A 12,188-nucleotide genomic window follows, 5' to 3' on the forward strand; every position below is an offset into this window, starting at 1 on the left:
TGATAATACCTTTCCTCATGGATTTGCGCATGCTACTTGACAGAAGCATACTGGCGTACACCTCCAGCAGGTCCTGGCCAATCAAGTCCCACAGAGCCATATACAACTTAGCTGGTAAGCTGTCGCTTCAGGGAGTTTTATCCTTTTCTAAGGGGACTAGATTGGGTTGGGATATCTGGTCGGCATGAATGGGTTTGACCGAAGGGTCTGTTTCCATGCTGTGACTCTATGGCTCAAAGGCCTTGATCAGCTCATCCAGAGATAACGGTTAGTCCAGCTCCTCCTGCGTGCTGATATTGAAGACCTGCATGAAAGAGGACAGGCGCGACTGGTTGGCTGCACTGTGTGTGGGCTTCGTGTCATACAGACTGGCACAAAAAAGGATTCGCTCATCCTCATGAAGGGCGTAAGCCCGAAACGTTAACTCTCCTGCTCCTCGGATGCTGCCTGACCTGTGGTGCTTTCCCTGCACCACACTTTTTGACTCTGATCTCCAGCATCTGCAATCTTCATTTTCTCCTGATCCTGATCCTCACTATGTCGGGCTGAGATGATATTATCATGCCATCTGCTTTCTTCAGGCTGCTGAGCACAAAGCACTTCTTGTTCAACTTCTGGAAGAACAAATGTGAGCATGTTTCATGCTGCTTCACGCTGTGGACCAGAAGATTATCTTGGAGGCTACCAAGGCAAAATGAGAGGCTTTGCTGGCTTTTCACCTCCTGGAGATCGTCTGTGACATCGCCCATCGAATGCAGCAGGAGAAGCTTCTGCATCGTTTTCTGCAGTTTGGGCAGCTTTCTCTGCCTCTTTCTCTCCTTCTGAACACCTTTTGAGGGTAAAGTACCTCTTGATGTTCCCCTTGGTTGTTTCCGATCAGTCCGATTGAAACTCAGAGGGGCTTCACTGTTGTTCTGAGCTCCTCACTGTTTTATGGTGTCAACAGTTTCATGTTCAGCTTCCATGCATCCTTGCTGGCCCACTAGTCATCCTGTAGATGACAGCAGGAGGCAGTGGTCAGAGAAGAACACCTGCTTGATAGTTGGCAAATCTGACCAAGAACATGTGGGACTCGAACAAGAAATCTGACCTTGTGTGGATAGATCCATCTGGGCGTACCTATGCTGCACTCTATCTGCGGGAGTGCTGAAGACCTTGTCCAACTTGGTGACTTCAACTATATCCATCAGGAATCTGGATATGGAGTCCAGTTTGCTGACAGCTCCTCCAGATCATCCGACCTCATTGATGCAGTTGAAGTTTCCGCCCAGAGTGACCGACCTGGCAGAAGTGGGAGCTACTACAGGACATTCAGCTTTGACAAAGGGTCAGTTAGACTCGAAACATCAGCTCTTTTCTCTCCTTACAGCTGCTGCCAGACCGGCTGAGATTTTCCAGCATTTTCTCTTTTGGTTGCATCCAGCCACTCACTGTTTACCACCAGGGCGTACGCATTAATTATAATTTTTGTATGTAACTTGTACTACGAGGAGTCACACACCCACTACCACCTTAACCACCAACAAGGTGACATTGCCTCCTTGCAGCAGAATACCCAGGCCAGACAAATGGCCATTGTTTCCCCCAACAAAATCAAAGACCTGTGGGCCCATCAGGTTGACCATTTCCTGGAGCTGCTGAGGCGCAGTATCCCACATTCTGGAAGAAATAGGAGGTCTGCTTTAATGTTGGCCAGGTAAGCCAACGTGGAGACACATTGCATAGTACATTTATAGCTACGCATGTTAATACCAGCAATTTTAAAACCCATTTTAAGATTTGATAAAATTACCCAATGTCCACTCACTCGCAGGTCTTGTCACTGAGAACTTACTGCATTCCGGGAGAAGGGTGGGGGGGAGGGCGTTCAATTTGCATCAACGTTGCTAACTCATCTCGGCTGCATCCTAGATTTACAATTTCATGAGGTAAGTATATTAAAATCTTGTAAGCTGGACTCCAAATCAATATATTTTAAAGACACAGTCAAAAAGACGTAGTCAATCTAAATAATTTGGATACACCCAGTACTATGTTCCTTATCAAGAAACCAGATCTTTCCAACAAGACATGGCTTGGCTGGTGATGAGAAGGGCACTAGCCATCAGATCCTTCATGTGCCCTTGGTCGGTCTGCGCCACCACAAGCTGCTCTTGAAGCAGCTGCGAAAGGAGTGAGACTGTCACACGTCTCCTTCTAGAATGTGCCTTTGCAAATGAAGTCTGGAGGAAGATTTTTGTTGCGGTTCATCCCGAGCAGTTCCGTGACACAGGGCTCTGTGCTGTCTGTTTCCCCGGAACACACCGAGACAAACATCAACTGTGCCTGGAGGACCATCCACTCCGTGAATGTCACTCTTGGGCAGGCCTTTGTTACGACACAGGGTAACCCCCCCCCCGCTAATTTAAACCAGCAACACAGAAATTATTTGTCCTGTGTGGTAATGGTGAAAATTCAAGAGGCAAGGATCTATTCCGAAAAGTCACTTTTTAAGTAAAATTAACAACTTCATTTTTTAAAAGTCTAACAGAGAGTCATTAATTAACAACTATTTACAACTCCTTTCTCTAACCTATCTTTTGCCTTCCTCTCTCCAATATTAGTTTGATAAAACCCCTGGTTAAAATTTGCTGAAAAAATTCAAATTTCAAAACCAGCCAGCTGTCTAATCTTCTCTTTATATGTTCCTCTGTAGATTTGCTCTCCAGATCAGTGTTGATGTTTTTTTCTCTGTGCAATTCCTTCCCTCGACGTGTCCCTCTCAGAGAGTTCTCACTAGCAGCCTATATCCGTTGGTCTTTTGGCAGTTCATCCCCAACTGTTCAATTTTTTTCTGATTTTGTACCCCAAAGCATCCAATGGTTTCATTGGTGTTAATGTTGTCAAAATACTGAATACAAACTTGATTGGAGTTTGCTATTTTGGGGCATAATTTAAACTGGCTGAATTTGAATTTGTTTTGTAATCTGCAAACAATTCAGCTCATCTAGCTGCTCAACCAAATGTTACATTGTTACCTTATTCAGAACACTTGGTGCTGTATCAGATAGTTCTACTAGCTTTTAACTCTCTGAAAGATAAAGTACCCCTTACACCTTCGTAACACCTTTTATAGGTGGCCCGCTTCCTCACACAGGTTGCACCTGTTCGACTCTTTGCAGACCATAGTCAGGTGGCCCTCTTGTTTGCAGTCCTAGAGGGTCACTTGCAGTCTGTCACCATGTGTCCTGACTTCCCGCAGGTTTGGCACACTCTAGACTACCCCACATATGTCAGGTAGCCTCAGCTCCTTCTGATTGCGAAGCTCAAGGCCAGGTGCAGAATGCTGTCAGTGGTGTCCACCTTCAGGGTCACCTTGACCAGTCATTTGCTGGTCCAGGTTCTGAAGGAGTTCACTATTTTGGTGCTGCCTCCTTCAGGCTGTATGTACCTTCCCAGGAAGGTCAAGACATTTGCAGGGTCGCGGGGGTTGTACATGTGGATTGTAATATCCAGCTCCTCTGCAGGGAGAACAAACAATGGTGCCACAGACAGAATGGAGAGGAGACCCTTGCCTCCTTTCTCCTTAAATACCTTCAGGGCAGGAGACATTCACATTGCTTCATGTTCCTGAAAGTCATGTTGAAGTAGCCCCCACTGGGGAAATCCTGCAGGCAGAAAATAGCTGCTGCTTGGAATCTGCAGCAGTCCAGGACAACTGTCTTCATGAAGAAGGCCTGGTTGAACCAGCGATCCTTCCTCCACCTTCTTCATAGTCATTCTAACTGTTTTGTGAATTCCTGGCCTTGGCCTTGGTGTGTCGGCACTAGCAGAGGCCATGGCTCTGGTTGGCTGGTGGTCACTGAGTTGGTGTTAGGACGTAGCTGTCGCGTAAGGATTCACTCATTTCAGCTCAGCTCAGCTCAGCTCAACCAATGATCTTCCAAGTTTTGCTCACGTTCCAGTGATGATCTGGTAATTTTCCAGTGATGAAGGTTCTCACCTCAGACCCTGGATCAAGGTGTCTCCTCCAGGTGAGTATCGAAGCAATGATCTATCCTCAGATGGGTGAGTTGAGATCCAGTCTAGCATTTTTCTGTTTTTTCTAGGTAAGGAATATAGTATTGGGTGTATCCAAATTATTTAGATTGACTATGCCTTTTCTGACTGTCATTCTTTCTCCCTGAGCAGTAGTGATGGCAGACAAAAATGTTGCGCATCACAGTGGAACCTTGTCCCTTCTCCACCCATATTTTGCATATTTTTCTCCTCATTATCCTGGAGGACTGAAGCTAATTTTATATCTTCAAAAGCTGGCCAAGCTGCAAATAGCTACCTAGTACCATTTCAGTCTAGAACCTAGCTAGTTACTGTGTGGATTTGGTAACTGAGATGTCAAGGAACTTGTGTGGATGCATTTTAAAAAAATAAGTCGTCTGTTAGTATAATTTTGGAAAGCATCATTGTAACCCATATGCTACACTTGGTTTTATATTCACAAATTTTCCAGAATTTGAAATATATTGATCTTTATAATGTGCTGGTCTTGAGGGTATGAGATCCATGCAGACTTCCAAGCATTGTCAAGACGTGCTGTAACTAAGATAATTACCAGCGTGACTAGATACTGCTCAGCATGAGCTTAGATTGTCAATGTGCCAGTAAAGCTTTGTCTTGCGTGGACATTTTCAGCAATGTGATAATTGGTGTATGCTACAAGGGTTACTCAGACAATGGTGGGTATTCATGTGACAATTCAACTCCTCAGTTTTCGGTGGATACTGATGCTAACTGTAATGCAGACCACATTGAGAGTTCTTGTGACAAATCCTTCTGAGGGCAACAGCGACTCCAGGGCATAGCAATGTGTTGGCTTTCAGTATTGCATTGAGTATCTTTTCAGACATAAATTCCTTTTCACACGGTCGTAAGATTTTTTTCCCCACCTTGCTATCATGGCTTGAAGTAAGTTAACTGTTCTGCTCATGAATAATAGAATGCAGGAGTAAGTAGTTGATGTCATCCCCAAGGTACTCCTGTGCATTATTCACCGTATAAATTTTCCTCACCAAACTGACACCTTAAGTTATATTTAATAGTTTGTATGTTATTAATTGAAAACCCAGAAATTTATTCCTCATGGGCAAAAATGTTTCCACTGTCTACAATGCACATGTCGTGAGTGTGATAGATTATGGTCCACTTATTGAGTGCGGCTCCAGCAACATTCAGAAAACTTAACACAGGCCAGGACAAAGTAGCCTGCTTGGTTAACTTCCTATTTGCCATCCTAAGTATTCACTCCTTTCACCTGTGCGCATTACAGCAGTGTGAACCATCTACCAAATGCATTGCATCAACCCACGAAGGCTTCTTTGGTAGCGCATTTTCAAGCCTAGAATCTCTATTGTTGAGAAAGACAAAGGCAGCAGATACATGTAAACACCGCCATCTGCAAGTTCCTGTCCAAGCCAGATTTGGAACAATATCGCCATCCCTTCAGTGTTCCTGGCACCAAATCCTGGAACTCACTACTAATAGAACTGTGAGTAAACCTGCAATCCAAAGACAGCAACAGTTCCAAGGTGGCAGCTCATCACCACCTTTTCCAAGGCATTAGAAATGAACAATAAATGCTGGCTTAGTCAGCCATTCTCTCATACCATAAATAATTTTTTAAAACAGCTATTTCAATTCTTTGATGTTTATTGCTTTGTTAAAATACTTACTTTGCTTAATATATTGTCGGTGAGCACACTGGTATTAATTACTAGTATTGTTTGGATACATAATTTAATTAGGCATACACCTCAGCTAAAATTGTCATATTCTTTTCCAATCTTTCTCTTCATTCTTATCCAAAAGTTCTTTTAAAACAAAATCAAGAACCCTGCATTGATTCACTAAAATGAAAACTTCCTTTTTCAGAATCATTAAATTTAATTTCTTAATTGATTGTTAATTGACAGAATTTCTGATTTTTACTTTTGGGTGAGAGTGTGTTGTGTGCCCTTCAATGGGTGTCCAAATTATCATTGAGGATGTGGGGAGAGGAACAGTGCCAGGTTATGTTTAGAGCTGAACTAATTGACTGACCCATATTTTAATACACTAATTACATTCATCTGTTAGTGACAGAGACACGTATAGAGGTTGTAAAGGTTTTTCTCTTTTAATGCTCCAAAGCAATGCCTTGAATTTACAATTCCTTTATCTTTGTCTTCATGTGGCCTTCACCCTTCCTACTTTCTCCAGTCCAGTGACTCTCTATTCCTCCACTTCTGAAGCCACCTTGTTCACCTCCAGTATTCTTCAATACAAGTATAAAAGGAGAATGCTGGACAAACTCAGCAGGTCAGACACCATCTGTGGAAAGAAAAATGTGGTTAATATTTTGTGTCCACTATAACTCTTAAGAACTCTTGAAGTTCAGTGGTCTTTTTGATTATCACACTACTTCTGATTATTCAAGCATTTTGAGGGATCTTCATAAAATAAGACTTTGCTTTCTTTTGAGTAGCCACACCCCACCTCCCCCAAGCCAGACTACATTAGCATGAGGAGTTGGAACAGAGGAGGAAGGGGCTGAAGCAGCATGTGGGATTGGTTGTCAGTTTTAAGAGCACAAAGCTCTTAGACAAAGTTGAGGGACTCTGTGCATGTGCTAACCTCTGTATGCATGGAATGTGGTGATGGCAGCAGCTTGTGTGCAGACAAGCCACAAAGCTTTTACGACCAGTTGACATGGCTAACATCATTTCCACTTGCGCCAGTGGAGTTTTACCAGCCATTTTGACTTTTGCGAAGATTAGATTACTTACAGTGTGGAAACAGGCCCTTCGGCCCAACAAGTCCATACCGACCCACCGAAGCGCAACCCACCCACGCCCCTACATTTACCCCTTTTTACCTAACACTACGGGCAATTTAGCATGACCTGCACATCCTTTGGACTGTGGGAGGAAACTGGAGCACCCGGAGGAAACCCACGCAGACGCGGGGAGAATGTGCAAACTCCACACAGAGAGTCGCCTGAGTCAGGAATTGAACCCGGGTCTCTGGCGCTGTGAAGCAGCAGTGCTAACCACTGTGCCACCGTGCCGCCCACCAGATTACACCAAATTTTAAAGCAAGATGTTTTGTCCGCTCACATAAGGGGCCCTTGTTGATATAACCAAAGGCTTGGTCAAAGAGCTATGTTTTAGTGAGCAAAGGGCAGTGAAGAGGTTTAGATAGGGAATTCTAGAGCTTAGTACTTGATCAGCTGAAAGCATAGCCACCAAAGGTGAAGGCATTAAAATCAGGGAAACTGGAGATGTCAGGATTAGATGACCATAGATATCTTGGAGTGTTGTGGGATGGGAGGAGGCTGCAGAGATATGGAAGTGGGAGATCATGGAGGGATTTGAATGGAAGGATGGTCAGGTTAAAATCAAGATATTACCTAATTCTGAGCCACTGTAGACCAGCAACTACTTTGTGATAGATGAACAGGACTTGATTTGAGTTGGGGCATGAACAGCAGAATCTTGGATGTCCTCCAGTTTATGAAAAGAATGTGTAAAGTCAGCCTGGAACATGTTGGATTCGTCAAATCTGGAGACAGTAAAGACATGGCTAAAAGTTTAGGCAGCAAATGAGCAGAGACAGGAATGGAGTATGGTGTTGTCATGTTGATGGAGACAGGTGGTCTGAGTGGTGCTAACATAAGCTTGGAAGTTAATCTTGAAGTCACATGTCACACCAGGGTTGTAATTGATCTGAAAATGTTTTGCTGAAAAAGCGCAGCAGGTCAGGCAGCATCCAAAGAGCAGGAGAATCGACGTTTCGGGCATGAGCCCTTCTTCCTGAAGAAGGGCTCATGCCCGAAACGTTGATTCTCCTCCTTGGATGCTGCCTGACCTGCTACGCTTTTCCAGCAACACATTTTCAGCTCTGATCTCCAGCATCTGCAGTCCTCACTTTCTCCTTGTAATTAATCGGATTCAGCCACAGACATAGTTGTCAAAGGAGAAGAATGGACTTGGTGGTTTACAGCACAATTTGCTTTGGAGGTCAAAGATATTGAATTTGAGAAAATTTCTACATATTCATTTACTGGATTTTGAATGAGCCATCTGATAATTTTGTGACAGTGGAGGAATCACATGGGGTGTTTGTGATGTAGCGCTCCAGGCAGCATCCCCTCCTGATGCTACCTGGATTGCTGTGTTTTTCCAGCATCTGCAGTTTTTTTTTGTCTCTGATGTCGAGCTGGCTGTCATCATGTGAAAACTAACTTTTCAGTTGGTGTTGCTGACACCCAACATACAGATGGAAAAACAGAAGGTACCTATGGATAGATCATTACCAGAGATTACGATGCAGGAACAAGAAGAGAAACTATTGTAGGTATTTGTAACTAAAGTTAAATAATAATGGAGTCTGCTGAGTGTAGCTACGCTAAATTGAATGGCCGTGGAGAGGCATTGGAGAAGAATGGTGTGGTCAAGACTTCGGACAGATTGAGAAGGGCAAGAAAGATCAGGTCACCTTCACTCATGAGAGAAAATCTTGCATTTATGTAACATTTTTCATAAACATCAGCTATGTCAAGGTGCTTTACAACCATTGAAGTACTTTGATATGTAGTCACTTGTCACGTCGGTAATCTGGATGCTAACTCCAATAAACAATAGTGTGATAATGATAATCTGCTTTATTTTCTGATGTTAATTTAGAGATAAACATTGGCTAGGGCACCAGGATTACTCATCTGTGTTTCTTTGAAATATGTTGGAGGATATGCTACAATCTCTGTCCACCCAATCCACTAGATAGGGCTTTGGTTTGATGGCATTTCCAACAATGCTGTAATTTTGGCCTTCCTTCTGGTGCTTAAGTCTGGAATGGAACTTGAATTTAAATCTTGTTGATTCAGAGATGAATATGCTGCCAGCAGAGCTATGACTAGCACACTGCACCCTATCTAATATGCTATTTGCATACAAACAGTTCTAGAAAAAATGGGCTTGGATTTGTTAGGAGCATAGCACAAGTGCTTTGGAGTTAGAACTGTGGTAGTAGTTTGTGAAGACTTTGGTGGCTAATGGTTGTTTTCTTGGTTTGCTAACTAAGAATAGATGGTCACATGGTCTAATGGCTAAGGTGTCTGACTTCGATGTGGATTGTAATGTTAGCAAAAGATTGTGTGTTTGAGTTCTGCTGTGTTTGGGGTCCTGTGACACAGTAGTAGTGTTCCCAGATCTGGACAAGATGGCCATATTCAAGTCCCTCTGCCATGAAGCTGCCCCATAACAAAATGCAATTTTTTATTTTAACAAGAATGATTTTGTCCTTAACACTCCAAAACATTATGATATGGTCCCTGTTCTATAAGAAATTGTAAGCATAATGAATGCGGGATGTTGAATATCTTTGGGGCAAGTGCTGAGTCCTAACTTTAAAGAAGGTCTCTTGCCTTTCAAGTGTCACGTCACTGGAGCTGTGAAAAACATATTAAATAAAGCATGTCACCAGATCTTGTATGTAGTATGCAGAGGTCAAGCAGGACTGAGCTTTATCTTTCAGCGTTGATGCTGTTGAAGCAAAGTAGTGGAGTATGTAAACTTGGCTGCATGAATATTCTCAAAGGGGTGGACATGAAAGATGGTTACTGCCAAAGCAGTCTTGCTGCACTGTGTGCACTTGCCCGGGATGTTTGTTTTGTGGAATTTCAAATAGTTTAAAAGCTTTTATGCCATCTGTGACCCATACACTAATGGTGCTAAGCCAGTTACCAAGCTTGCCAGATTTTTAACCACAATCTTGGGGGAATGTAGCAGTATTAATTTGTGAGTTTCCTTAAATGGTAAAGAACTATCACTAGAATTGCGTATTTCCTTACAAGCTTAATCTTTTCAACTCCTTAATTTATTGCTTTAAACATATTTCAACAAAGCTGCAATGTAATATTTGTATTGTGCTATTAGGGAAAAAGGCTATTTTAAATATGTATTTTTTTAAATAAAGGATACATATTTTTTGTCTGTGTCCGACTAAATAAATTTGCTTATTAAATTTTTTTGTTTCCAAAAATTCCAGGAAATGCTGACAGAATGTGGAAATGTTACAAATGCCTTTCATATTAATAATGCTGTGACCTGAGACTAGGAAAGAGTGCTTGCTGGAACACAAAAACACATTACGTTGCTGTTTTTTTGGCTGGAAATGGGCCAGTGTCACTTTGGCAAGCGGTTTGCAGTCCTTGAGGAATAAAACTGAATTTTAGATGAGGTCATATATGGGCAGCCTCCTTGTGATGCCCCTTTCTCTCTAGCTTCTCACTTGTTAAATGCTGTTTGCGTAGTTGAAAGGGGGCTATCATTGCTGTTGCCTCTGCCTGTAATATTTATACTTTCTTGCATGGCAGGGCAAGACTGAAGATAAGTTGAGTCCGGGGGGGTGGGGACAGAAGTAGTGGTTAATGATGGTGTAAACTCCTGTTCCTGTATTATATTTTCATTGAAGAATGCAAAATGATGGCATTTATAGACTTTTCATCATTGCAGATGACTCAATATTTTTATCTGAACAATGATAGCTCTTGTTTTGTTGGTAAATATTAAGAAGTGTGACAATGCTGCTTTAACAAGGTTATGCTGTCCTTGGCTTTTTTTTCAGAGAGGTTGTATAAGTAGCGTTTCCAAAAGGTCTGCCTTGGATGGATTTTATGGCCAATTTGGTTATAGCTAATAGATATTGCCTCAGGAAAGGGCTTTCAAGTTAGAAAAACAAACTTGTACACCTGCTTAAAACAGCTAGCTAAGTTAGACTCTGGGCTACCTTCTTGAAATGTTCTGAGGGGGTCTTGCATGGTCCTTAACAGAAGCAACACACAGCAATGAGATTACTGATTCAACTATCTGAGGTATTAATTGGGCAAATGTCAAACATTTTGAGAACCCATTGTGCATAGTGTTTTGTTTCCCTGACCTATACAAAAGACAGCTGGGACACGTTTAGCTTAATTAGTGACTTGAACCTGAAAGTTAGTGACTGTGGTTTGAGAGTGCTGCAAAATTAGTTGAGCCAGGGCTGTAAATAATACGCTAATTGATTTATCCTTTGAAACAAAAAGACAATATTTCAAAAGTAATGATAGAATCATAGAATTCTTACCATATGAAGCAGGTAATTCAGCCTTCGAGTCCACACCGACCTCCTAAAGAGCATACCACCCAGACCCATCTTCCTACCCTATTCCTGTAATCCTGCATTTCCCATGGCTAATCCATTCACCCTGCACATTCCTGGACACTATAGGCATTTAATGTGGCTGGTCCACCTAACCTGCACATCGTTGGACTGTGGGAGGAAACTGGAGCACCCATAGGAAACCCATGCAGATACTGGGAGAATATGTAAACTTCATACAGACAATCACCTGAGGGTGGATTCGAACCTTGGTCCCTGGTGCTGAAATGCTGACCTGAAAATCAAGCAGCATATGCTGAGGAGTGGATTGGTAGCTCTTCAAACAGTATATCGTAATCAGCCTTTGGGAAAGGAGGAGAGAGACTTCTCTGACCACACTAACACGGAGTTTAGTATTGAATCATTTTGCTAAGTTGCATACAGGTGAGCCAGGAAATGGGCGTTTCTAGTAACCCTGATACTATGATCCATCAATATTTGACTTTTCTCTGAGTCATTCCATAAGTGAAACCATATTCTCTGCATTTGGACTGGCTGGAAATTAACATTTGTGTTAACATCAAATGTCTGGATTCCATGACAAAGTCTGGGTATCAATTCATGTCAACCTCCACCAGAAATATTACGAAGAGAGATCGGATAGGCTGGAGTTGTTTACGTGGAGCATAGGAGACTGAGGGGGAACATGATTGAGATGTATAAAATTATAATGGATATAGACAGCGCAGACAAGAAGAAACACCACAGATGGTGGTGGGAATCTGAAATCTTTAAGAGCAACACTTACCATGTATTTGGATGTGCCCTCCTGATGCTAAGGCATACAAGGCTATGGGCCAAGTGCCAGAAAATGGGTTTAGAATAGTTAGGTGGTTGTTTTTGACCAGCACAGATTCGATGAGCTGAGTGGCCTTTTTCTGTCTGGGAGATTTGGACGATTCTAAATACATCGTCCAAGGAAAAGAGGGCAAGAAATATGTAGATATATTCCTCATCTGCATTTTGCTAGATCA

General features: G+C 42.5%; 1 protein-coding gene across 6 annotated transcripts in view; it reads left to right on the forward strand.

Moving 5' to 3' along the window:
* The window catches only part of myo9aa (myosin IXAa), a 365,642-nt gene that overhangs the window by 218,036 nt on the left and 135,418 nt on the right, over positions 1–12,188 (forward strand). The gene's annotated exons all lie outside the window — the stretch shown is intronic.

This window comes from Chiloscyllium punctatum, chromosome 33, assembly GCF_047496795.1.
Source record: "Chiloscyllium punctatum isolate Juve2018m chromosome 33, sChiPun1.3, whole genome shotgun sequence".
Classification (NCBI taxonomy): Eukaryota; Metazoa; Chordata; class Chondrichthyes; order Orectolobiformes; family Hemiscylliidae; genus Chiloscyllium; species Chiloscyllium punctatum.